General features: G+C 47.1%; 1 long non-coding RNA gene across 19 annotated transcripts; it reads right to left on the reverse strand.

Annotated features, from left to right (window-relative positions):
* Window positions 1-10,249: 10,249 nt before the first annotated feature.
* Window positions 10,250-26,709, reverse strand: LOC144112631 (uncharacterized). Of its 19 annotated transcripts, none has more exons than XR_013310353.1 (5): window positions 26,560-26,707; window positions 25,912-25,961; window positions 25,333-25,481; window positions 22,597-22,804; window positions 10,250-20,861 (listed from the first exon to the last, which is right to left on the reverse strand). It is a non-coding gene; the product is annotated as an uncharacterized LOC144112631 (long non-coding RNA). The 19 variants fall into 19 exon arrangements; XR_013310352.1 differs by lacking the exon at window positions 26,560-26,707 and adding an exon at window positions 26,310-26,546; XR_013310360.1 differs by lacking the exons at window positions 25,912-25,961; window positions 26,560-26,707 and having other exon boundaries at window positions 10,250-15,057; window positions 17,445-17,503; window positions 20,736-20,861; window positions 25,333-25,903.
* Between the last annotated feature and the right edge of the window lies 1 nt (window position 26,710).

The following is a 26,710-nucleotide window of genomic DNA, read 5'->3' on the forward strand; positions in this document are numbered from 1 at the left end:
AAGAATCATAGTTGTTTGCTTATATGTGATGGCACACCTTCTCTTCCAAAGCATTGTTCCAGCTGGAACTAAGTGAAGCTATAATCAAAACTGAGGTGCACCTGAAACATAACGGCAAATAGTTCCAGTTAGCGACTTAATAGAAGCTGAATGCTTGTCTTGGACCAGTAGAAGGTCAACTTCATAAGCATGGCAGATCTCCAATGGGCTCCAGCTATAGAAACCACAGGGTTATATGTGGTCTCAGCTCGGATATGTCAGATTAAACTGTCTATATTGTCACGTAGTGGTGACGGCAGTCGAAGCAGCGATGAAGACGGACGAAAGGGTCTTCTAAAAGAACTGTTTATTGGGCTGACTTGCACCCAAAATGGACTGAATCACTCGGCGGCGGCGAAGCGACAAGCGTGCTCGGCGGTCGTCGAACAGAATGCCCGCCGCTGTCGGCCGTGCTCAATTTAAAGCTGGTAGCGAACATTCGAGATAAAGGACGCAAAGTTACTAGAACATTCCGGAACAACGTAGAATCAGCTTTGCCTGGCTGCGATCAATCGAGATAAATCTAGTCGCGTCTTGCGTCGCAAACAAAGCGATAAAGTGGTGTCGCGGCAGATTTGAAAAACGAACAAACACTGCAAATATTCGCGGCATTACTCCCCTCTCAAAGAAGCATCGACCCGATGCATTAAAACAAATAATGCGACTAGTAAGGGAAAAAAAACGGATCTTGCGAAAATAGAGCATGGAAACGCAGCGGCCTTTAGCGCGCATAATACGGCTTCAGACGGACTACATGGACAACTTCTGGTCGTACGCGGCGTCGCTGGGATTCAGTCATTGCGTCAGGGATGACTTCATAATCCAGTTCACCCAGCCGACGAAGAACCTTGTACGGGCCGAAATAGCGGCGCAAAAGCTTTTCACTCAATCCACGGCGGCGAATGGGCGTCCACACCCAGACTTGGTCTCCTGGCTTGTATTCCGCGTTGCGTCTTCGTAGGTTGTAGCGTCTGGCGTCGGACCGCTGCTGATCTTTGATCCGTAATCGGGCAAGCCTTCGAGCTTCTTCTGCGCGTTGAAGGTAGGCGGCAACGTCGACGTTCTGTTCTTCTGTAACGTTGGGCAGCATGGCGTCTAGCGTGGTCGTGGCATCCCTGCCATGGACGAGCTTAAAAGGTGTCATCTGGGTGGTCTCCTGCACTGCGGTGTTGTAGGCGAAGACGACGTAAGGCAGGATGACATCCCAGGTTTTGTGTTCGGCATCGACATACATAGCGAGCATATCGGCGATGGTTTTGTTCAGGCGCTCGGTCAGTCCGTTGGTCTGCGGATGGTATGCAGTTGTCCTCCGGTGGCTGGTTTGGCTGTAGCGCAGGATGGCTTGCGTGAGTTCCGCCGTAAATGCTGTTCCTCTGTCCGTGATGAGCACATCGGGGGCACCGTGTCGAAGAATGCACTCCACGAAAAATTTGGCCACTTCTGTTGCTGTTCCGTTCGGTAGGGCTTTCGCCTCGGCGTAGCGGGTCAGGTAGTCGGTCGCTATGATGATCCACTTATTTCCAGATGTTGACGTTGGAAAAGGGCCAAGCAAGTCCATGCCAATCTGCTGAAAGGGCCTTGAGGGAGGTTCAATGGGGTTCAGAAATCCTGCTGGTCGTGTGGGAGGAGTCTTTCGTCGCTGACAATCTCGGCATGTTTTCACATAGTGTGCGACATCGGCAGATAGTCGGGGCCAGTAATACTTGTCTTGAATGCGGCGGAGGGTGCGAGTAAACCCGAGATGCCCAGCTGTCGGCTCGTCGTGTGAAGCCTGTAGAACTTCTTCGCGGAGACAAGTAGGTACAACAAGGAGGTAGGCTGTTTTGTTCGCTGTAAAGTTCTTCTTCACTAGGACCTCATTCTGCAAACAGAAGGAAGACAGTCCTCGCTTGAATGAAGCGGGGGGTGAAGAAACCTTGCCTTCCAGGTACTCGATGAGGCCTTTTAGTTTGGGGTCCGAGCGTTGCTGCTGAGCAAAAGAGCTTGCGCTGATGGGTCCCAGGAAGGCGTCCTCATCGTCGTCCAGCGGCGGTGCATCTACAGGGGCTCGTGAGGGGCAATCGGCGTCAGTGTGCTTGCTTCCGGACTTGTAAACGACGGTGACGTCAAACTCCTGGAGACGCAGACTCCATCGAGCGAGTCGGCCAGAGGGATCCTTCAAATTGGCAAGCCAGCAGAGCGCGTGGTGGTCGCTGACCACCTTGAACGGCCGTCCGTAGAGGTAGGGGCGGAATTTCGACGTAGCCCAGATGATGGCAAGGCACTCCTTCTCAGCGGTCGAATAGTTAGCCTCGGCCTTGGAAAGGGAACGGCTAGCGTATGCGATGACCTTCTCCAGCCCGTCACTTTTTTGAACGAGAACGGCGCCTAGTCCCACGCTGCTTGCGTCGGTATGAACTTCAGTATCGGCGTTTTCATCAAAATGCGCAAGGATCGGTGGGGACTGTAAACGACGCTGAAGTTCCTTGAAGGCTTCTGCTTGCGGCGCTTCCCATTTAAACGGCACGTCTGCCTTCGTCAGTTGGGTCAGGGGCTCGGCGATGCACGAAAAGTTTTTCACAAATCGTCGGTAATATGCGCATAGTCCGAGAAATCTGCGCACTGCTTTCTTATGGGCCGACGGTTGAAACTGTTCAATAGCAGCTGTTTTCTGCGGGTCTGGGCGTACTCCTTCCTTGCTAACGATGTGGCCTAGAAACAGCAGCTCTTCGTAGGCAAAGTGGCATTTCTCTGCTTTCAAGGTTAGGCCAGACGACTTGATTGCGTCTAGTACTGTTCGAAGACTTTTGAGGTGCTCTTCAAAGTTCGAGGCGAAGACAACGACGTCATCTAAATATACCAGACAAATTTGCCACTTCAGGCCTGCCAGCACTGTATCCATTACTCGCTGAAACGTCGCTGGTGCGGAACAGAGACCAAATGGCATCACCTTGAACTCAAACAGCCCATCCGGAGTTATGAATGCTGTCTTCTCGCGATCTCTTTCGTCGACCTCAATTTGCCAGTAGCCGCTCTTGAGGTCCATCGATGAGAAATATTTGGCGTTGCAGAGGCGGTCCAGTGTGTCGTCGATGCGGGGGAGGGGGTAGACGTCCTTCTTTGTTATGTTGTTCAAGCGGCGGTAATCCACGCAGAATCGAAGTGCGCCGTCTTTCTCACTAGAACAACCGGTGCCGCCCATGGGCTGTTTGAAGGCTGGATGACGTCGTCGCGAAGCATTTCTTCGACTTGGTCCCGGATGGCTTGTCGTTCTCGCGGAGACACACGATAGGGGCTTTGACGGAGAGGTCGGACGTGTTGATCCGTTATAATGCGATGCTTGGCAATTGGCGTCTGTCGCACCTTCGGCGATGTCGAAAAGCACTCACTGTAGTTTTGAACCAGATTGCGGATCTGGTCTTGTCTGCTCCGGTGCAGGGCTGGGTTGATGTCGAAAGTGGGCGAGTTCTCTTGGTAAGGCGGATCTTCTGCGGAGGGGTCGGAGAGGGCGAAGGAGTCTCGTACGTCAGATATTTCGTCGTAGAAAGCAATCGTCGTTCCTCTGTTAATATGCCGGTATTCTTCGCTGAAGTTAGTCAGCAGTACTTTGGCCTGGCCATTGCGGAAATGTGCGATGCCTCTTGCGATGCTGATTCCTCGGTCTAGTAGCAACTGCATGTTCCCCTCGATGATGGCTTGAGTGTTTATGGCTTTCGTGGCGCCTACGGTCACGATAACGCTTGAACGGGGTTGGACGCTCACTTCTTCCTCCAGGACACTTAGGGCAACGTGATTTTCCCGAGTTTTCATCGAAGCGATGGCTTCGTCCGTCGAAAGCGTGATCAGCTTGGATCGCAGGGCGATGATCGCCTGATGCTCATTAAGGAAATCCATACCCAAGATCACTTCGCGGGAGCATTGCGGTAGCACAACAAAGGTCGCAGGATAGGTATGTCCTTTGACAGTCACTCGCGCTGTGCATCGTCCTGATGGCGTAATGAGGTGGCCCCCAGCGGTGCGAATTTGTGGGCCGTCCCAAGCCGTTGTGACTTTTCTGAGCTGCGCAGCAAATGTTCCATTCATCACCGAGTAATCGGCTCCTGTGTCGACTAGAGCGGTAACTTTCCGGCCGTCGATAGTCACTTCTAGGTCGGAGGTCCTGGCTCTTGCATTGCATGTCGTTCTCGGCGTCGGGTCACGGCTTCGTCGCGTATGCGAGTCACGGGTTGGGCGTGTGGTCGAAGCTCCTCTGGGTGGCGGCGTCGATTTCAAGGTAGCTTGCGTCGTGGTCGAGGTTCTCATTGTGTGCGGCGTCGGTGCAGCGAGTGTCGGTTCTTCATGCGGCGTCGCGGGTGCAGCGTCTTCATGGGGCGTGGTCGGTGGAGGATCTTCGGCGTTTAGCTCGTGAGCAACCTCACCTTCAGAGGTTGCTGCCTTTAGTTTCCCCTACGGGGGCTGGGCGACCTTCCTCGTACCGCGGCTGCGTAGCTGCGGCGTGGCGACGCAAAGCGCGAGGTTGACGGCGATGGTGAGCGCGAAAAGCGGTTCGGCGTGTACTCTTCTCGACGCAGGTACTCGTCGATTTCGTGCGGACGTTGTCCGAAGCGTGGTCGTGGGGCGTTAACGGCAAATCCTCGAAGACCGATACGTCGGTACGGGCAGTGACGAAGAATATGGCCGGCCTCACCGCAATGGAAGCACAACGGCCGGTTGTCGGAAGTCCTCCAGGCGTCGCATTTCCTGGGGCTTGAGCGTCGGTCATAGGCTGGGCGGGCGGGGGCTGGGAGGCGGCGTTGTGGAACGATTGGCTCATCTCGGGGAGGACGTGGGGGTTGTCGCTGGGGCTGAGCAGTACTTACTGCAGCGGCGTAGGTCATGGCCTGGGGTTCTGTGGCCGTCGGGGTGGCCTGTTGCACTTCTTCCCGTACCACATCCATCAGAGTCGCTGCTTGTGGCTGTGGGGAAGATGGCAGTAATCGTCGGCGTAGCTCCTCTCGGACGATTTCGCGGATAACTTCCCGCAAGCTGTCGCTGGTGGTGGCCGGCGTGTCCGAACGGATTGCACAGGCAGAGGAAGGGCGATTGTACTGCCGAGCTCGAACGTCGAGGGTATTCTCAATCGTGCAGGCTTCTTGCATAAACTCCTCGACTGTTTTTGGCGGCTGGCGGACGAGGCTTGCAAAGAGTTGTTCTTTTACGCCGCGCATTAAAAATTGAACTTTCTTTTCCTCGGTCATCCCGGGATCGGCGCGGCGAAATAGGCGCTTCATCTCCTCGACGTAACTGCGGACGGGCTCATTCGGAAGCTGGATCCTGGACTCGAGGAGTCGTTCGGCTCTTTCTTTCCTCACGACACTGGTGAATACCTTCAATTCTCTCTTGAATAGCTCCCATGTCGTAAGGGACGACTCGTAGTTTTCGTACCACGTGGGTGCGGAGCCATCCAATGAGAAAAAAACGTGTCCAATCTTTGCCGCATCATCCCACTTGTTGAATGACGCCACGCGCTCAAATTGGTCCAAACATTCTTCAGGGTCTTCGCCTAGGGATCCATTGAAAGTTGGCGGCACCCGCGGCTGCTGCAGTATGATCGGTGTCGACATCTTTGGCGAGGTTGCAGTACTGGTAGCAGCGTCTTTTCGCTGTCTGGTGCGGTCCGGCAGTTTCCCGAACTCAGGCTCCTCTCCCTGGAGACGTCGGCTGGCTCGCTGAGCTGCTGGTTCGTCCTCGGGTGTGAAGCGCTTAGGGCTGGGTTCACGACTTGAAGGGGGCGTCCGGAACATGGAAGTTACCCAGCACCTCAACCAGATGTCACGTAGTGGTGACGGCAGTCAAAGCAGCGATGAAGACGGACGAAAGGGTCTTCTAAAAGAACTGTTTATTGGGCTGACTTGCACCCAAAATGGACTGAATCACTCGGCGGCGGCGAAGCGACAAGCGTGCTCGGCGGTCGTCGAACAGAATGCCCGCCGCTGTCGGCCGTGCTCAATTTAAAGCTGATAGCGAACATTCGAGATAAAGGACGCAAAGTTACTAGAACATTCCGGAACAACGTAGAATCAGCTTTGCCTGGCTGCGATCAATCGAGATAAATCTAGTCGCGTCTTGCGTCGCAAACAAAGCGATAAAGTGGAGTCGCGGCAGATTTGAAAAACGAACAAACACTGCAAATATTCGCGGCAATATTTTCAATTGGTACCAGTCAAAAGCCTGCAGGCATGCATTGCAGCAGTGTTAAGGCTTCTGCTGTAATCTTTCTGTGCGAGGTGTGTCCTAGTTTTGATTAGTTCTTCTTTTATAAGGAATATCTCTTAAAGAGATCTCCTTTGACACCGGCTGAACTTGGAAAAACAGTAACAGGGAATAAAGTGTATATACACTTTAGTGCCCATGGCGGGAACTGCTAGAGGAGATAGCTGGGTACGCACTTGTAGGCATGGCTGCAAGCCCTTCTAGCCCATGCGGATTCGCCCATTTGGGCACCGTAAACTCATTGGGCTGCAGCCACGAGAATCGTATTTAGAAAAATCTAAAAACTGATGCGGATATTACGGTCAGCTATAATTAACCTTTCAATAAGTAAGGCACATTACTGTAATTGGCAAAAAATTAAATCATATATTAGATTATCAGCCTGCTGGTAATTAAACAACACATGTTAGTTTATTCTGACACACTCTTTTACCACAAAAAAATTATTTAAAAATTATCACGTCTTCGGAGAAACACACTGTAGACACTCAATTTTTGAGTACTTTCTAGAAGGTAAATTAGGCTCGGCACATATATATCTTGCAATTGAAAACACACATGCACCAGCTGAATGGCATTTTTTTTTGTTTTGTGCAATACATGCCTTACTTATTTTCTTCTTCCGTAACTACTACATATTTCACATAGCAATAAAAACTAGTTCAGCTGCAATTGTGTGTGCACATACTGAGCTGCATTTCTCTAGTGAATATTACTCTGTTCCAAGTGATCAACTTGCATCAGCTCGTTCTGTTACCCATTCTTCTGGCCGAAAACCTTAGCTGCACCCACGGAATCAGCATTCTTGGGCATGTGTGACATCTGTGGTCATATCGTCCAGGTGGTGACGTACGTCATTTGTGTGCATCTGGGAAAGGATGGCCCTACGGGCTATGTTCACCTGATATCTAAATATAGTATTTTTTGGTATGCTAATGTGCTGAATCATATAGATGAAATTTGGTATTCCAAACATGATTTGATCTTATTAGATATATAGCTAAACATTGCTTATTTTATTTAAAGTTCCAGACACAATATGAAGTTCAATTTTCGGGCTGCATGTACAACCTAAGGTGACAGTTGAGTGTGCACTCGTGTTCAAATATAATTGTTAAATGCACCAAAGCGTTGAATGCAACACAGAACATTGCCGTCGCGTTTTTCATGTGACCGCGAAAAAAAAACAGAACCAGGAAACATAGTAGCCAAATGTTCAGCGTGAAAAAAAAGTGCCGCATTGCCTGTAGTTTATTATTGTGACATCTGTACCATATGCTTCTCTGGAATTAGCAAAGGCTGTGTGGTTCTCACGATCGTTCTGCATGCGTAAAGCTTCAGAAACACACTGCGATGAGTCTCGGTTAGCCTGAGCAGCTGTCTGTGGAAGGGATTTAGCAATGAAGAGGGAGCATTCCTGGAGTGTGCAAAGATGCGGTACACATGCTTTTCTTCGCTGTTATCGCGGTGGTTGCCTTAATCCCATAGAACCATCGCTTTTGGAATCTAGAAATTGTGTATTTTAAGGTGGAGGTGACAAGAATAAAGCGGATGGCAGAAACAAAATTGTCGGAGCCAACCCACGCAACCACATTTCATACAACGCTGTTTGTGCCGTCTGCCGCGGCATAGTTTCGTTTTTGTGCTTTGGGCCATTCGCGCTAGCTCCGCAGCTGCGATGTAACTGTGCCAGCAGACGCACAAAAAATCACATGGTCTGTAAGTGCGTTGGCCTGGGTGCTTCCTTCCAAAAGTCGCCGAACACAGCGGCGAACAAGCGCCTATATAGAGTACGTGTATAGCATCGCTTTTTCTGGCCGGCGTCGCCATTATGGCGCATTGAACGAATTCCGGAACGGTGTAAACTACCATGGTGAGATGACTTTCGCGACGTACAACCAGGGAATTATGCAACAATTGCATTATGTAACATATATAGGCGATCGAGTTTCAGTTGTAGGGGCTTCTGTGGCAGCTGGACTATCTGGCTCATATGAAAAAAAAAAAAGTTACCGGGAAAAACGCAGCAACCGCGAACGTAACTTCGGGTTCTACTAGATGTTTGTTTTGCAAAGGGAAAAATTAATCCTGCCTCTTTTAATTGCGAGGGCTAGAAGCGCCAGATGTGGAATTCCATCTCATATCGATATCACCGTTTCGCTGTGCCGCATGCAAGCACTATGATCAGTGCGTTTAGTGGTAAAACCATTTATGCGCGATACTTCCTCAAGCACACGCTCACACAGTGAATTCTCGTTTCGTGCTCGCTTTTATAGCTCAAATTTTCGGTGAGTCTATTGGAACTGAATTAAGAGCGCCAAGAGTGAACGCGTGTGTGCGGCGGTTTTGTAGCCGTGCTCCCTTTGAGCAATCTTATAAATTTGTCGCTATAATAAACTTTTGAGATTTTCTACAAGTCTTTTGAAGATGGACAATATATCCGATGGTCATTACGTTTTGGGACAAATTGTGCGCACGTCATCGGTGGGAAATATATATATGGCCACGTACCATTGGTCAGGCATTAGACGCCTCGATACTTCAAACTATTAAGTGACCGAAAATTTGTTCAAACTATGCTGATTAGAAACAAAGGGTAAGGGGACCGAAAAATAGTTCTTTACGCAGGGTTCGGAATAAAGAGAGCCCGACCAGAGGGGTTGGCACGGGTCTTTTCATTCTTCTGCGACCGCTCATCAGCACTGTCAGCGGCGTCTCATAGATTCCACTCGATAGGCCCCGCATACGCTAAAATAAACTGGTCCCACGTCGTGGCAGGAACAGGAGCGCAGCTGGGGAGAGAAACTGCACTCGAAAGCACCATGTGACAGGGGTAGTAGACGTGTGGTTCTCCACTATAGCCACATGCAGCGCGCTGCATTGCCATGCTTCATCGCTCAGGACAGGTAAGCTGTGCGGCCGTTGTATAGCTTATATTACCGGCAGCTTTGTCGCACTGAAATATGCGATTTTGACGGGAGCGAAGTGCCAGTTTGTAAATACCGTTGGTTTGAATTAAGCGATTTCCCTGTCTGTCTACAGTACACACCTTACATACCCCTCTAGCAATAATGGCCCTCAGCAGCTGAGAAAAGAAAAAAATTAATCTGAAATTAACAAGTGATGCGAATTCACCCAGCCACCTAGCTCGGGCCACTGTTCTGCTTGAGGAAAACATGTCACAACAGTAAGAGAAGACTATAAATCAAATTTAGCGAATATTTAGGGCTTGTTAGCACTTAAAGCCCGATATTACCCAGTTTGTGCACCCAAAACATAAATCACGAAAACCAGGGTAAACCCAATTCCTGCTCAAAAAGTGCCTACAAGAAAAATGCAATTTTCCAGTGCAACAGTCTGAAGCTACCGTATAGAAACTGGCAGATGTCTTGAACATGAAGGCAATGGATAAATTGGCCATGTGATGGTTTCCATGTCATGTTGCATGGCATGAATTACCGAGGGAGACATCGTTTTTTTTATGCTCTTTTACAGTACAGCTTCGGGTAATGCGAATTTCAAAAACTGCCAGCGAGAGCCCAGTGCTACAGAATCCGCCTCGTTTGCAGAGTTGCAATCCCAGTAACACTGCTAGGACTGTTATCTTGCCTTTTTAAAATACCTACAAAGAACATTCAATTCAAAGGGCCTCAATTACAATGTTCAGTGGGCTTCAGCACCCGTTTAGCAGTTGTCTCAAAGCAGTATGTTGGCGAAACTTTTTTCCATTAACTTTGCGGAGCATTTTCTGCTGCAATGGCATAAACAGGAAGGCAATATGCGGTTCTGCAGCAACACTTCAGACAGTGATGCAACACATGGCAAGCACTTACCTCAAAGATGAGTAGGTTACTCAGAGGAAACAATGTGGTGGCTGTGTATGGCCTTAAAAAAAACTGCTTAGTAACACGGTTTTTCTATACGGCCAACGAAGTTGTTACTCATTTATTCATAAGCTTCATCAATTACTGACAAGGCGTGTCGGAAGGAACACTTTATTTGGCAAGGAAGTCCTGGCCGACGTGGGCCTAATGCGACTCTGCCTGTAGGCCAAGGTGCAGACTTGTGGGCACAATCTTGAGCCAGTAGCCTGGAACGGGGAATAGGTGCCTTGGACCAGAGAATGCCACGCCATGCAAGGTCGGCTGCTGCAGTCCCTCCAGTCATACACAGGGTTGGATGCCATGAAAAGAGAAAAAGTATGCAAGCTCAGAACAATAAAATGCAACTAATAAGCCACTAAGAGAAACCCACAAACAAATACACAAAAAATGGAATGCATATGAGAGAAAAAAGACAAGGACATCTAACAGGCTACAGCAGCAGCCCACGCACTCCTGTAGTGGCTTTGTGTATAGACATTAGAGAGACCCTTAAAAAAAAAAAGGATAAAAGGAACATTATTCAAGATGTGCCAGAGAAACCACACACAAAAAGAAGTACATACAAGGCAGAGACCATGAATGAATAAAAATAGTCAAGACAAACAACGAAAGGGTTTCTGAAAGGCTTCTGACGCTGGCACACAGGAGGTCACAAGCTCCATATGCTAAACCCAAAAACTTAAAGGGGCGGAGACATCAAATTTTTGGTTGCAGTGTTCTTAGTTTCAAACATTGCATACTCCCACCCGGCGCGTGATACGTGCTCTGCAATTCAAATATGCACATTAAATATTATCGCATTATTTATACTGAGCGATTTCGGTTTCTGAGTGTCAGGGTGCATTATGACGTCACTCCCGAGGAAGAGCAGCAACGCTGGTCAGTGGGTTCCAAAAGTAGTGATAAAGGGACCGCTACATCGTCTGCTCTCGTACACATGCTGTGCATATCAGGGCCCTTCGAAATGCCGGCCAGTACTGCGATATGCTTTATTTTCGAGTAGGTCAAATTATAAAACATATTTGAAATTACAATACAAACATGTTTACACAAATTGCAGTAATGAAAAGAAACATTTCACACAAATATTTCATCCTTCATAATTTATCGCATCCTAAAGCTTATTGAGCACCTCAATGAATGAGAGAAAATCATGTAGAATGGTACAATTAGCCTCAGCCATAACAGTGTTCAGGAAAAAACATGACAGCTAGACTTTGTAAGCTGCCAAACGACAATCTTTCGGCTTTTCATTTCTCGGCCTTTTGGCGAAGATCATAGCGCCGAAGCGCGGCCTTGTGGCAGAGCATCCGCCTCACATTCGGGAGGTGCTGTGTTCGATTCCCAGTGCCGCCGGGTACCCACCGGTTTTAAGATTTCCCCGCCATGGTGCTCGGCTCATCTAGGGTGAGATGCTTGGGAGAAGGGTCTTCGACCAAACCGTTTCCTTGACGGATCAGAGATAAGTTCCGCCGTCAAGCAACCCTAAATCCACCTCGTGCGGTAGAAGCCCATCTTTTTTTTTTTAACCCGTCATGCACACCTGCCGATGCATGTGAGCCAGCCACAACGGTAGCAAGCAAATACCGCTGCACTTTGCTCGAAGGGGGTTTGTGAGCGGAGAGAGCTATAGCACATCTCTCTTGAGGCTAGAGAAGTGAACGTTGTAAGTTTTGTAACTGGCACAAGGTGAGAGTTTTGGACTGCGGGTTTTAACCACGTGGAGACGTTTTTGTGCCCGCATTTGATGGGAATTTTGAGGCGCAGGCTATCCTTCCCACGCAGTGCACCCCTGGAGAGCCGAGCACTAGGCCGGGGGACCGCCTGTTCCCACTGGATTAATTGGCTGGTGGACCGGAGGCCGCGGGAATCGTACCCACGACCTCCCGTAGCCGAGACGAGCACTCAAGCACGAGGCCACGGCTGCAGTGGAGATGCTCTTGTCACAGTTCAGACACTAAAAAGGCGTATGACGTGATGTGGCATTGTTGAGAAACATTAATGACAAAAAAATCGATGAACAGCAGCTTAAGCTACAACAAGAGTGAAAGCATTAACAAGACAACCCCTTCCACACTCCCTTGCGACACCTCCAGCTGTGGAATGCTGCCCCAGATGCAGCATTCTTGACAGGACATGGCCCGCTTAACTCTTGTGTATGGGTTTCACCACACTGGAATCCCTGGCTGTAACGGACCCACAGATGCTGGCACATTTCAACTAGGAATCTGTGCAGGAATTTCAGCAGCTTTTTCCCTTCTCACTAGATGAAAAGTGCCTGGGTGATCCGGAGTCTTAGATTTGGAAGTTAGTTAAAATTATGCTCACAAGTTCTTGGTTTCTTTTAAAGGTTCATAAGAGTGGTGGCCATATGTGCTGACATTACATGTGCTTTCACAAAAGAAACAAACAACTCTACTGTGAGAAAATTCTGGAAAATTTCTAAACGGAACACTCTGTATGCTTTCAGGGGCTCCATACACTGCTCATTGTACTGCAAAAGTATATTTCAGGCTTTCAAGAAGGAACCCTTGAACAAGAGGGCTGACAAAGGTCGGTTTGCTCATCACTGAGAAGCACTGCTTTTTACTGCCTTTCCAATGAAAGCACACACTGGCATCCCTTTTGACAGCAGCAATGCCACAGGACAAGCACCAAGCGATTTCTACAAAAAGTAACAGCTTTTTATGACCTCGTCATCACAGCTCGAACCGCAGAGAAACTAGCCTGTTTGTTTCTGCAATAGCCTACAAGATTGACGAGGCCTGAGAGCAAGATTTACAGATCGACTTTGATGCCACACTGGGGTGGCGTGGCACCTCGCATCTGTATACTGAAAGTGCATGAATTCTGCACATTACTATGACTACGGCTTATTCCACAGAAAATACTTTTGAATGTAGCTGTGTCAATTCATATGCACCAGACCAAATTTAATGACGAGTGTGGCAACCTGTACAGAGCCAACCAGTATATACAATGCTCACTTAACCGAAGACAAGAAAAAGACAGCTAAAACAGACAGGCTGCCATGCCTAATACTCATTAGAAGCAAAAATATATCATGCCAATAAGAACGGACCATGTGCTGCACACTCACAGTATCGTTAAAATTCGCAGCAGACCTCGGTTAATTAATTTCAGTCTGTCCTTTTCCCAGACTTGACCACTTTCTTGATGGTATCCCTCACAACTCCTCGATTTTTCCAGGTAAACGAAATTCCTCTTGACAATTCTAGGTTGCTAGACACCCTTTAAAACCGTCACAGCCCTTCAAAGAAATACAGTAGAACCTTGGTGTTCTGTTCTTGGTTTGTGTAATCTGCAGTATCACAAAACCAAAAATTATGCGTGTTGTGCTATTTTTATTCACAATACAAATCCTGGATAACTTTTTGAAACGATTCCCTGGTATACATGGCCATAATTTTGCCAAATTCTGGCCATATGATGCATTCAGAGACCAAGAGAAAATGCCAGCCAAGCTAGTCATCATTTTTGGATGCTTTGCCCACATGCACCCGAGCACTGCGGAGAAGACGCCACTGCTGCCCTGCACAAAGGCAAGGGCACAAAGTATCTAAGAGCAGCTGCGGCTCTTCCACAATGCACAAGTGTAATGGGACAAAGTATCTGAGAACGGTAAGATGTAGTTGACGGACTGGACATGCCATGAAACTTCACCCCCATGGAAAACAAAAATGAGGAAACAACTTGCAAGCGCTAGAAAAGGAACTTTTCAAAATTTGTGCCAGCACATTCACAAAAGTGTTAATGAAGTGAAAGAGCCAATAAATGCCAGGGGTTAGAAAATGGCGCAAAACCTGGACATAGAGACAGTCACGTGCAGGCCAGCAAAAAAATTTTTCATAGGGGCTAATTCAAGCTTGTTGCTAAAACATTGCATTCTTAACATCCAAGAGAAAATATGAAGGGGGAAAAGGGGGGGAGGGGGGCGAGACAAAAAATAAAAGGGAAGGTGGCACAAACCTTTGCCTTAAAAATGCAAAAGAAGTTTTTTCGTACCATTTGCAGAAGCTATCATGTCAGGATTTCACAATCATTGAAAAGCAGTGTCAAATCACCTTGAAATCAGTGTGTGGCAGATTAGCCAGCAATTAAATTACTGTAATATAATTACAGTAATGAAATTACTTTTCTTGGTAACTTCTAATGTAATTCATTACTTTTGTGGCCTGGTAATTTAGTAATGTAATGAACTACTTTCAAGCAGTAATTTCACGGAAAAGTAATCAATTACTAGCGATATTACTTTTGCTGCATACCGAGTCCATGCTTCTCCTCGTATCTGCCATGCTTTGGCCTCGCGTTTGTGGAGATGAGCATATAGAAAGCAAAGATGCAGTTTATGGGGTTTAACGTCCCAAAGCAATCGACTATGGCTATGAGGGACGCAATAGTGAAGGGCTCCGGGAATTTTGACCACCTGGGGTTCTTTAACGTGCATTGACATCGCACAGTACACGAACCTATAGCATTTCGCCTCCACCGAAATGAGGCTGCCGCAGACGGGATCAAACCAGATACTCTCGGGTTAGCAGCCGAGCACCATATAACCAATGAGCCACTGCGGCGACTCCCAAAGCAAGAATAAATTACGGACGCACTAGAGACTGCTTCGAAGCTTTGAAGGCGAAAAACATTCACTTTTTAATTTATATTGTTTCCTTCCTTTCTAGTGACACACCTACTCATTAGCTTATAGTCATAGGACAACACATACATTAAATGAATCATTACTTGCCAAGAAGCAACGCGGTTTTGTGGCCCATGGGTTGTGTGAACACCTCGCAATCTGAAGGCCCTTGCTTCAATTCTCTGCACCCTTGGAAGAAATTTTTCTCTTCGCTGATGATGTCTTGGGGGTTATGGACCACTTTTCCTGGACATCGACAACAATACCGGGTATCGATGTTAATGTGCCACTTAAGGCTTGCGCCTTAAAAGCGCGCAAGCAGTAATAGGCAGCACCCCAGGGAAGCGGCGCACGCGGACAAGAGGTGATGTGTGCGCAGGCGTCAGCACTGCCTTGGTGAAGAGGCTGCATATCAGTCACAGGACTGCTACGCATCTTCCTGCACTGCATAAGGTCTCGCACACAAATGCACTGCATGGCCACCAGGAGAGCTCGATGACCAAGGCATGCCATATGGCACCTTCGCGCAGACGCACTGCGAGTGCCTGAGCAAGTACTTTGACGTCACCGCACTGACAAGAAGTCTATACTGACATGTATAAGAAAGTTGGCCATGAGTTGTCGGGTTTTTGTGGCCTCATCTGAGGCCGTATTTCTAACTCACGGGCAAGATAGGCAACAGCGTCCCAGCGACATGCAATGTATATTTCCACCAACTTGTCTCCAGAACAAATCAATTGAACAGCAGAATTGGCAGCTTCTCACGCACCTGTGCACTTCTGGGATGATGCGTGGATAAGCAGTCAATGCACTCCCGCTGTTTACGCGGATGACAAATTCTTCAAAATCAGGATGGTGGGACCATATTACACATTGAATGATGTACTTCTCATTGAAGAGTGACATGACAAAGACCTCATCTACATCACCAAAGCGGCTGTTCAAATTGACTAAAAAGGGGCAAAATTTCTGACGCCATTTTCAAGCTCAGTGGCGGTGCAAACAAAAAATCTAGAAATTTTGCACAAACTAAGACCAATGCGCAACATTTTATCATAAAAACTAAGTAATTTTCATTACTTAAGGCAGGTAATTGTAATGCAATGTCATTACTTTCTGAGACCAGTAATTTGTAATGTAATTTAATTAATTCTGTGATTTCTAAGAAAGTAATTAGTAATGGAATTTAATTACTTTTCAAAAGTAATTTTGCCACGTATGATGTGTGGTCGGCAGCTGCCTAGGGAACTTCTCAGTGTCCTTAAGTTCTTACGCAAACAATGACACACCACCCAGTTTACTATGGACCTCCTTCACCCCGCGACGTCACGAAGATGCGGTGGCGCTGATGTTAGCAGCGACTTTCGCGTGGTAGGCAAAACAGGTTCCGCTTGCCCGGGCCTACCGCAGCTGCCGCAGCTACCGGCGGCTGCTTCAAGCCTGTGCACTGCAGAAGCAGCATGTATTGACCAGCTGCGTCACAGCTGGATCCGCGTAGTAGCATAAAAAATATTAAATTAGCCTCGATAGGTTTCTCGCGCATAAATGCCGCATTCGGAAACTGGCTAACAGGCATTGGGCCACGGTAGTAAAGCGCGAAGTCTGGGAGTCGATAGGCACTGCCACTCAATGCATTTAATAGCATGCAAGTTACTGCGTTCATTCACCTGAACTTCAGGATAGTAGGCTGATAATTGCTCAAGGAAAAAAAAGACATATGTAGCTGCACACGTACTTATCACCTTGAGCCGGAGTGCATGGGGCGCCGACAGTTCACTCGCCCCCAAGGAATGCGTTTTTTTTGTTAATAGCACACCCTGGTTAAATGGCGCGTTTTGTGACATTTAATAATTGCTTGAAACTGTTTCTTGATATGACGACGTAATTATTTCATTCGAGTAGAAAGAAGTCTGGTAAGTTGTGTCAATCTTGCGCGGTCGCGTTGGTGTGCTTAGAATAGCGTACCTTAAGTGTGCTAAACGCCATATGCTTTTTCATTGCATCATGCATGTGTCATGTTTCATGAGGTAATACATGATCAGAAGCTTGTTTGGAAAGAAGCAGCCGCAGGCGTGCTACTAACAGACACGTGGCGAGATTGAGAGGGGACGCGGCATGAAAAGTGTTTTCGTTATTCATGCATGCGATATGTAACTAAACATGGTGCAAATATGAAATTCCTACGCTAGTTTCAGTCATTCCTTTTATTTATAGCTATACCTGGTGCAGTTCTGGGTAATTATAATTAACACCGTCGTCAAGTCCCCCCAAGATAGGTCTCAAATAATTGAGTAGATAGTGCGCAGTTTTTTTATGCCAGCATGTGCATAAAGCCCTGTTCTGTATGATGACGCGATTAGTTCTTTTTCTATATGATCAGTACTTATGCATGCATAGTTACATGAAAACGTTTCTTACAAAAAATAACTAACACAATACTGCACGTGTAGGGAAAAAAATCGAGAGATTTATTACGCTCCTCAACGTCTCAGGAATAGTTTGCGACAAATGGAATCATTTGGTTTTCATGTGAATTACGAAGGTGCACTGTGATCCAGTCGCAGAAAATGTGAGAGGTCAGAAGAGAGAGAGAGAATGAAAAGGAAACGCAGGGAGGTTAAAAGAAAACGAACCTTAAAGTATATTCCCTCGTTTATGGCATCTTCGCTTTCGCTTTGGTCAAAATGCGGCACTGAAATCAAAGAAATTACCTCACTATTTTTGACGACCACACTTCTAAAAAGCGTAATTTATAAATTTGTACTCAATATTTTGCTATAATTTTTCGTCACGAAACTAGACTTCAGGGCTAGGAAAGAAAATAATTCTAGAAATCAAAAATTTTCACCAAATCGACCAGCTTAACAAGAGGACAAGTCAGCCTGGCTGGTGCGTGGTCATGCGGCTAAAAACAGCGCTAAGCGAGACAGGAGATCGGGGACACGACACTGTCCCCACTTTTCGCGCAGCGCGACACGTACGTATGTCAGCAGACGATGAGCGCATGTCTGCTCCGACGAAACAACGCCAACACTTCCCCTCACTACTGTCCCGAAGTAAAATCATTCTGGCTAGTGCAGAGTGTCAAAACTTGTTTTATTCAATGCCTAGCGCATAAATAAACGGCAGGAACGCTTTCTACATGTTTACTACTAACCATATATACAATACACAGTGACAAACTATTTCTCTTTATAGGCCGCACGTGGACAACGCGAGCTCGTGTACTTCGACAAATTACTAAGTTGGAAGCATCGACCATTGCTATGATTCGCAGAAACTGGAAACGCGCCTACAAGCCTTGAAAACCTGCGCACAACACCTATCGGCGACGCCACTCCCCGACCTTTTGCCTACCACGAGCTCGCTAGCGACTGCAGCGCCACCTCGTTTGTTTACAAACATGCAGGAGGTCCATATGTGACAATGTCCATGAGAAAAAGGAATATTGTGACAAAGACGACGAAGCTAACAGAGCACTTGCGCTAGGCCAACGGCCATTAAATTATATCTCTGCCATTGTTCATCGTGCCTCACTCTTTGGACAGCCACCACGTAACAATATTATACACCACACAGCATTTGCATTGGAGGGAATGGCCAAGAGAATTTTCCATTTGGTTTTCTGCGTGCTAAAGGAATATAGACACGTAATTTCGGTGGCATGCTTTCTTCTCTACAACGACGGAGAAGATACTACTATGCATGAATCACCATATGATATTTGCCCATGACCGCTATATAATTTATAATTGATTTTTTTCTGCCACGCTGTTTCAGTTTCAACAGCCGAACAATTGCTGTGATGTCAAAGAGTGCTCTTGTGTTACGTGAGGCATGGAACAACGCCCATATAATCACTGCTTCATCGTTATGATTTACTGCACTGCTGAAGTCAGCCTTCCTTAAGAGCCGGAATGACAACTAATGTGGAAGCAGCGATTACATTGCAGTTTTTTCATGCCTCACGGGACCTGTAGGCACACGTTGGCGTCACAGTCCTCATTCGGCTGTTGAAACCAAAACAGCACGAGAAAGAAATGAGATTATAAATTAATTAGTGGTTATAGAAGAATACCAGGTGGTAATTCATGTATAACAACGCCTTACGCATCATTTTACAGGCAAAAAACACGCACCCAAAAGTTAGGTGTCTATACTCCTTTAATTCTTTAGACCCACCATTCTGCTTGCTGATCTTGCTTTGCAGTTCATCTGCTGAGCAACTTAGCGATATCACCTGAGAATTGCAGATTACTAACATAATCTCCATTAACTCTTATCCCCACTTTTCCCAATCCAGGCCTCGGAATAGAGTAGGTATTCCTAAATACCTCTTGTTTACAGGAGGTATTTTGTAGCGGAGGAGGCATTGTGGAGACTCATTTTTTTTGCATGATTGGTGATGTATTAGACACTGCAGTCCAAGACTTCTACAGCACAGTTAGGTATTGACACTGTTGCTTCCATCATAGGCAAAACGCCATCCAATGAAAGTAACGCTTACATGGAAGCTGAAGACAGCTAAACCTGTACTGATGGAAAAACTGCATGCGTGCTAGACAATGCTTCTTCACTCAAATAGAGCAGCTGGGACACAGGATCTGGCTTACATGCCTTCGAGGCTGCACTCGTAGCTATGTGATTAAAAGGTTTCACCTGCGCATTATTAATAGAGCAGCTGGGACCCGGGACCTGGCTTATATGCCTTCGAAGCTGCGCTAGTAGCTATGTGATTAAAAGATTTCACCAGCGCATTCTTTGAAATGCCTCAGGTATCATCTTTTACCAGGTCAACGGATATACTCAGGCTGCTTTCAGTTTAAGCATATTGTTACGTGGCAACCAGCCGAATAATAAGTGGCGATGAACGATGGCAGTGAGATGATTTTAACATATATATATATAGCCTATATATAGCGCCACCTTTCTGTTCCCGCGCCACTGCCAGCTTCGTCATTTTAGTGACACTACCTGGGGCTGCCGAGCGATCATCCCGATAGTGAATAGAAGACACCGACGGAGAGACGGCTCAGTGGAGGTGGGTTCAGAGGAGGACGGTACAACAGAAATGGCATGGGGGAAGTGCTGGCTGCCACGATGAAAGATATGTGTGAATGAATCCTGGTTGATGAAGCTTTTGTGACACAGGTCGCCAGTAGCCAACGGACGAAGCCCTTGAATGCACCGAATGGCAGGGCAGGGGGGTGGTGTCCCCACGCGTGGGCGGCGCCTCGGGTCGCGGCAGCGTTGTCATGTCAACGTGTCTTGTGGTCAGGGCGGGGGACGGGACTGGGGTGAGCGGCGAGGTGAGTTCAGGTTCGGCGGGCTGGGGCACAGCGGGGCGAACCAGGTGCATACGGCCGACAATAACGGCAGGCAGAAGACTCCGAAGATCCATGACCAGGATGGGGATGATACCCCGCATCTCACACCAAATGTTAAGTGGCGACCAGCCGAATAATAAGCGGCGATGAATGATGGCAGTGAGGTGATTTTAATGGCCGCTCGCCTATAATGTGACTTTTCTGTTCCCGCACCACTGCCAGCTTCGTCGTCTTCGTGACAATACTGCCGCTTTGCTCCCAGTTTTTCCACAGTGCCGCAAAGTATGCCTTAACGAGGTTTTACTGTACCTGTGAGTACTAACGTTGCTGAATTTGATGCGTCTCAATGTGAAATCTGAATCGATTCATACACCTCCTGCAGTAAGGCCCATGATCAAACAATAAAATGGAAGCTCTGATCTATTACTATGCGATGCATTCAGAACAGGTGCTGCCCTTGATGGTCTCACAGATAACTTTGACCACAATGGCAACAAAGGCATCAAAGGTTGCCTCCAAACTATTGCTCTCCACCATTCGTGGCATGTTTTCCGCTGCTCTACTGTCTTTTTCCACAACGGCCCACTCATAACTCACCTCAGTTCTGACTGCGGGGCCAATCCAGCAGACAAGTCTTACGTAGTGCTGTTCGGATGGACCTTATGGCCATGCCACTGCTCTAATTACACCCCACCACTTTCGCTCGGCCCCATGGCGACATTCCTAACAGAGGTGGGGGAATGAGGAAGTTGGAGCACCATGAAAGCCAAATGTACAACAAGGACATAGTGCAGTGGCCTCGCTCAAAGCTCTTGCCCTGAGCTCAAACAGCACAGGTACTTCTGGTTGAGCTTACAACTTCGTCATGCCCGAGCTGACAGCTCACCAGCCACACACATCGAAACAAATTTTTAATTACACATGACAACAATGCCACATCTATTAAGATACGGAAGATTATGTCAAGCCATCTATGCTCTAACCAACCCAAAATTCTTACCACTGTCAAGTTGATGACCTCGATTCTCTTAGGCGATACATCCAGCTCATTACTGTTCACAGATATGGTAAATTGTCATTTCTCAGATTTTCTCAAGAGGCACAAGGGCAATTGGTTAACTGCCTGATTCTTAGTACCAAGTGACATTAAGCAATCACTACAAGCTCTGGACAAACATTCCCTGAAGGGGCCACCGAAAATCTTGCACCTAAGTTGCAAATTATACTGTTTGAAAGGGCACTACTTTTTTATTTATTTGTACCTCAAAGGCCCACAAGAGAGTATTACATGAGGGGTGAGCTGACATGTATTAAAACCTCCTGCCACCGAATTTTTTCAGAAAAGGCAAACTAAAGAGTAAAAACATAACAGCACGGAAAACGGGGACTTCAAGGGTAGAAAACACAGGACAAGTGCTTGTCCTTTGTTTTCTACCCTTGAAGTCTCCGTTTTTCGCGCTGTTAATTTTTTAAACATGTATCACCAACTCGCCCGCGCTTGTCCTGTGTTTTCTACCGTTGAAGTCCCCGTTTTCCGCGCTGTTAATTTTTTAAATATGTATCACCAACTCGGCCGCCTTGCTTTCGTGTTGAAGAGCTAAACTATTCATCCACATCCTTGAGGTTTTTTTGCTCCCATAATTCCTACTGCACTAGAAGCCGTGTGTTGGTGCTTGAATCTGAATGCCACACACCCATATGCATGCAGCACACATCCTTTACCAGCATAGCGCCACGCAAGATCATGTCAATGCCTCATTTGGGGACAAGGGGCGCAAGCACACAGAACAGAAGGAATAAAACGCAAGCACTAATGTTGTGTGAGTCAGTCACTCCTGTGCTCTGTCTTTTGGGCCACATGTCTCAAGATGAACAACCCCTTCCTCATTTTCCTCAAATAGTGAAACAACAAACATCTACTGCTAATTTGTGAAAACAAAATGACAAACATAGAAGGAAGAACATAAATATGTCTCGTCCTTGTCTTTCTTTGTATTCTTCAATTATGGGAACTACTTCCTCGTTCAGCTACCTGTCCTACCTACATTCGTCTGCGACTTCTCGCCTCTCGCCACTGCTTGACTCTAGGGGCACAAACGTTGCCAGTTTCACAGCAGGAGGCCCACTTTCAAAACTATAACTTGCTAGATCTGCGACTCCCGCGCCGCCCTTAAACAGCTGAAGGCTGTTCGACGAACGTTCCAGATTTCACAATCTATTCATGTGCTCTGCGCAAAGTATCCATGTCCTGTGCGCATACACTGGATTCGCGGCCATGCCCAGGATCCACATAACATTCAAGCGGATGCTATGACTCATCTTCATACATTAGACGATCCGCCACCTTCCCCTCTTCCCCCAGATCCGTTCCTGTCCCACGTTTCCGATTCCGAAGTTCTGCGCCAGCGAACACGCGCTCTAATTCCTCCGTGTTCGACCCTCTCCCCCGTAGTCTTACTCGGCAGGAGGAGGTATCCGTGCGCCGGATTCGGGCAGGGGCGGCTCTGACACCATCTGTCCGTCATCGGTGGCGTGCCAAAGATCTGCCACTACCTGACAGGTGCCCTCACTGTGGCGCTGCACCGGACATATGTGATGTGCGGCACTTGTTGTGGACGTGCCCAGCGACGGCTGCTATAAGAAAACGGCTCCTCAGGGAGGTGGGCCTGCGGTGGAACCGCGAAAGTGACTTCGTGAAGTGGACAATGGACAACCGTTTCATTAACAACCTCTGCGACTACCTCAGCGCAACGGTTCTTCACTCCTTCTTTTAACTTTCAATCCCGTGCATTCCTTCCCCCCTTTCCTTTTTCAACTTATGCCTCATGGCACACTTCTCGAATAAAAAAAAAAAAAGATCTGTGACAGCCTAGTTGCTTTGTTCAGTATACAGACAGGCTTTGTTCATTTGGGGTCTGCAGGTGAAAGCTGTTGTCTTAATAGTGAATGTTCCCATGTTTTCTTCTTTTTCTTCTTTCTATATAATGGCTAGGACAAAAAACTGTTGCCCACCCAATGCAAAGAAAGTAGCCACATAATCATAAGGTCTCTTCCATTTGGCTGCACTTTCTGCACTAGTTCAAGAAGTGCAGCATGAGTTCTAGGCTGGCTTACACTCGCCGAAATGGAAGCGCAGCTGCGGTGCAGCAATATGGCGGTGCCCATGTGTAGGTCGAAGAAGTGGAGAAGGTATGGCACTAGTTATTTAAAGAAATGATGACAGTTCTTTGTTGAAAGGTTTATGGCTCATGGGGGTTTAACGGCCCAAAGTGATTCAGGCTATGAGGGACGCCATAGTGAAGGGCTCTGGAAATTTCGACCACCTGGGGTTCTTTACCATGCACTGACATCACAGTACACGGGCCTCTAGAATTTTGATGGAGGCAAAATTCTAGGGGCCCGTGTACTGTGCGATGTCAGTGCACATTAAGAGAGCATAGAGACCTAATTTTGGTGGCATATTTTCTTCTTTATAATGAAGCAGACACTACAATGCATGAATCACGATGTGGTATTTGCCTACAACCGCTAAATAATTCATAATCAAATTTTTCTGTCATGATGTTTCGGTTTAAACAGCTGAATGAGAGCTGTGGCAACAAGGAGAGGTTTTAGGTCATTAGAGGCATAGAAAAACTGCGATATAATTGCTGCTTTATCGTTTTTATTTACTGCACTGCTGAAGCCAGCCTTCCTCAAGAGGAGGAATGACAACAAATGTAGAAGCGCCAATTATATTGCAGTTTTTCATGCCTAACATGACCTACCTCTCTTTAAGGTCACAGTCATCGTTCAGCTGCTGAAACACAAACAGCACGAGAAAGAAATTCAGTTATAAATTATTTAGCAGCCGTAGGAGCATGCTATGTGTATAATAACGCCTTACACCTCATTACAAAAAAGACTGGATTGGTTTATGGGGGTTTAACATCTTAAAGCGACTCAGGCTATAAGGAACACTGTAGAGAAGAGGTCCGGAAATTTCGACCACCTGGGGTTCTTTAACGTGCACTGACATCGCACAGTACACGGGCCTCTTGAATTTTGCCTCCATCAAAATTCGACCCCCGCGGCCGGGATCGAACCCATGTCCTTCGGGTCAGCAGCTCCCTTAAAGAACACCAGGTGGTCAAAATTTCCGGAGCCCTTCACTACAGCATCCCTCATGGCCTGAGTCGCTCTAGGACGTTAAACCCCCATAAACCATAGCCTTTCAGCAAATAACTGTCATAATTTTATTAAATAACACGTGCCATACCTTCTCTGCTTCTTCGACCTACACATGGAGGAGTTGAGTGACTGTTTGAGGCATCATAATGAAAACCTAAGCGGTCAAGTCGAGTCGCATGGGCAGCATTTCAGCGCTAATTCGCAAGTCGCCTGTGTGTATACATGGAACAGATTTTTTTTTTTTTTCTGTGAAACGACGATTTCCTAGAGCAGGTTCATGGTAAGACTTCTTTGCAATTTGCTGCTTGAAAATTCCTCCAAGTGTTTCAGGATTTTGGTGGTCACTGGTGTCGGCGGCATGCAGTTGGCTGCAATTTCGTGACGACAGCAAGGCTATCAGACAATCGGGCCTGCACTCGACCATTCGTTTTGGAAGCGGCCAGTGCCAAGCTGCATTTGAACTACCTGAACTGACGCTGCATGCTGCCGGCACCACAGCGGAACTCCACAGAACTAGTGCAGAGAGTGCAGCCAAATCAAAGAAACCTATCATGACCACAATCTTAAAGTGGTAGTTTGGGCTTGTTGGTATAGCATATCAGAAGACATAGCGCAGCACAACGGGCCAAAGAAAAGGAGCACACAGGACGAGAGCTTATCCTGTGTGCTCCTTTTCTCTGTCCCATTGTGCTGCACTATGTCTTCGTCTAATATCACCACAATGACCTGTCACACACTACAACAGTGCCTTGTGAGCTTTATGCACCTCACAAGCTTCCAAACAGTCAAAGGAAATCATGCACATTGTCCACAGTGTTCATCGCTTTAAGGCCTCTTCACAACATCAGCTGTAAAAAGGTCTTAAGATTAGAGGCCTTAAAAGGAAGCTTGCTTTTCCAGTTGCCTCACGCACTCCATGCTAGTTGGCCACCTAAGTCCGAACACCTTCCCCACGCAAAACAGATGTTCAGTGCAGATGGCACAGCACTCATTTTAAAATCATCACAGAAGGTGGAAGGCTCACCTGGTGGTGCCTTAAAGCCTTTGCTGCCTCAGCATTTTAACGTCTCATTTGTTCAGCATCTGTGCCAGCAAGTGAACGCCGGACTCGAAGCAGGAATCGGGAAGGCCCGTGCATACTAGAAAACTGCCTAAGTTTTCAAGTGCTGTTGTCTGAAATAAATATTAATTTAAAAGAACATATTTCCCCCTGCAGACACCAAAGCGTAATCGCTTATCTCGCCGCAATTTTTGCACCTGTTTTAGAAAGCGAATAGTAGCAGCAGCACACAATTGTTAAGTGCAATTAAGTCAACACTCTACAGACTTTCCCAGCCGCGGGGCCACAAAAAATCTGACCGCGTATGAAACTCGTCGCACAAACGGTTCGTTCAACTCAATAAACCGGTCGTGGTTCAAATGGACTGTTGTCAAAAGTTTCCCGCCTTTTTTCGGGAGCACGCAAAAGGTGGTAATTATGCGTTACCATGAGTTACGTTGGGCTGGGTTGACAAAAGATATAAAAACACGCTCAGCGCTTGCTCTTCTCCGTAGATCTGCACAGAGCTTTTGAGCAGAACTTAGGATAAAACAGATTAGTCACCCTCCGGGCCTTTGGGTCCACTGGCGGGCTCCGTGCTAGTCCTGGGTTATCTGGTAACAAAAAAAAATACGGGCGCAAGGAAGTTGACAACGGAATGCCGAGTGTCAGATAAAAGGCAATCGCTCAGTATGTGCATACCATAAGATGTTGTTGTTTCCCTCACAAAATGGCACATACCCACAAGGGGGATTGACCATAACCAGGTGGTGACTATTTAAATTGGAGATTGCATATGGCAAGCGTGGGATGACCTAACAAAAATTGTGTAACTCTGTTTCCGTAGCAGAGGAGGTTGCAGGAGGTTAGGGCGGCCTAACAAACTGAAAATTAGGTACGGGAATCAGTTAAACAAAAAAAAGATTGAGAGAGAGAGAGTAGGAAATGCAAAAAGTAGTTACCCAAATACGAAAGCTTATGAAGGTAGACGTTTTTATTCTAGGAGATAATACTGAACGGCAGAGCAAACATTCCCATTGGTATGGCCAAGCATAGAAGCGCCAAGGGACAGAACAACCGCAGAAGAGACACAAATTGAGATTCTGCATTGGGACTTCTAATAGTCGCCTCCGGATCGATGAGTAGCGACGACAAAAGAGAAGAAAGTGCTCTATTGTTGTTACCAAAAGATAGAAAGAACAAATTACTCACGTGCAACACGATCGCACGCCCCCTACGCCGAAACGCCGGCCCTGGAGATGTGCTCTTTCACGGCTCTCAGAAACTGGCATAGAGGTGGCGCTAGCTTTCCGTCAAGGTAATATTTAGAAATTCTATGATGCATGCAGCGCTACCTGCATGG

Source organism: Amblyomma americanum, chromosome 1 (assembly GCF_052857255.1).
Source record: "Amblyomma americanum isolate KBUSLIRL-KWMA chromosome 1, ASM5285725v1, whole genome shotgun sequence".
In the NCBI taxonomy this organism is placed as follows: domain Eukaryota; kingdom Metazoa; phylum Arthropoda; class Arachnida; order Ixodida; family Ixodidae; genus Amblyomma; species Amblyomma americanum.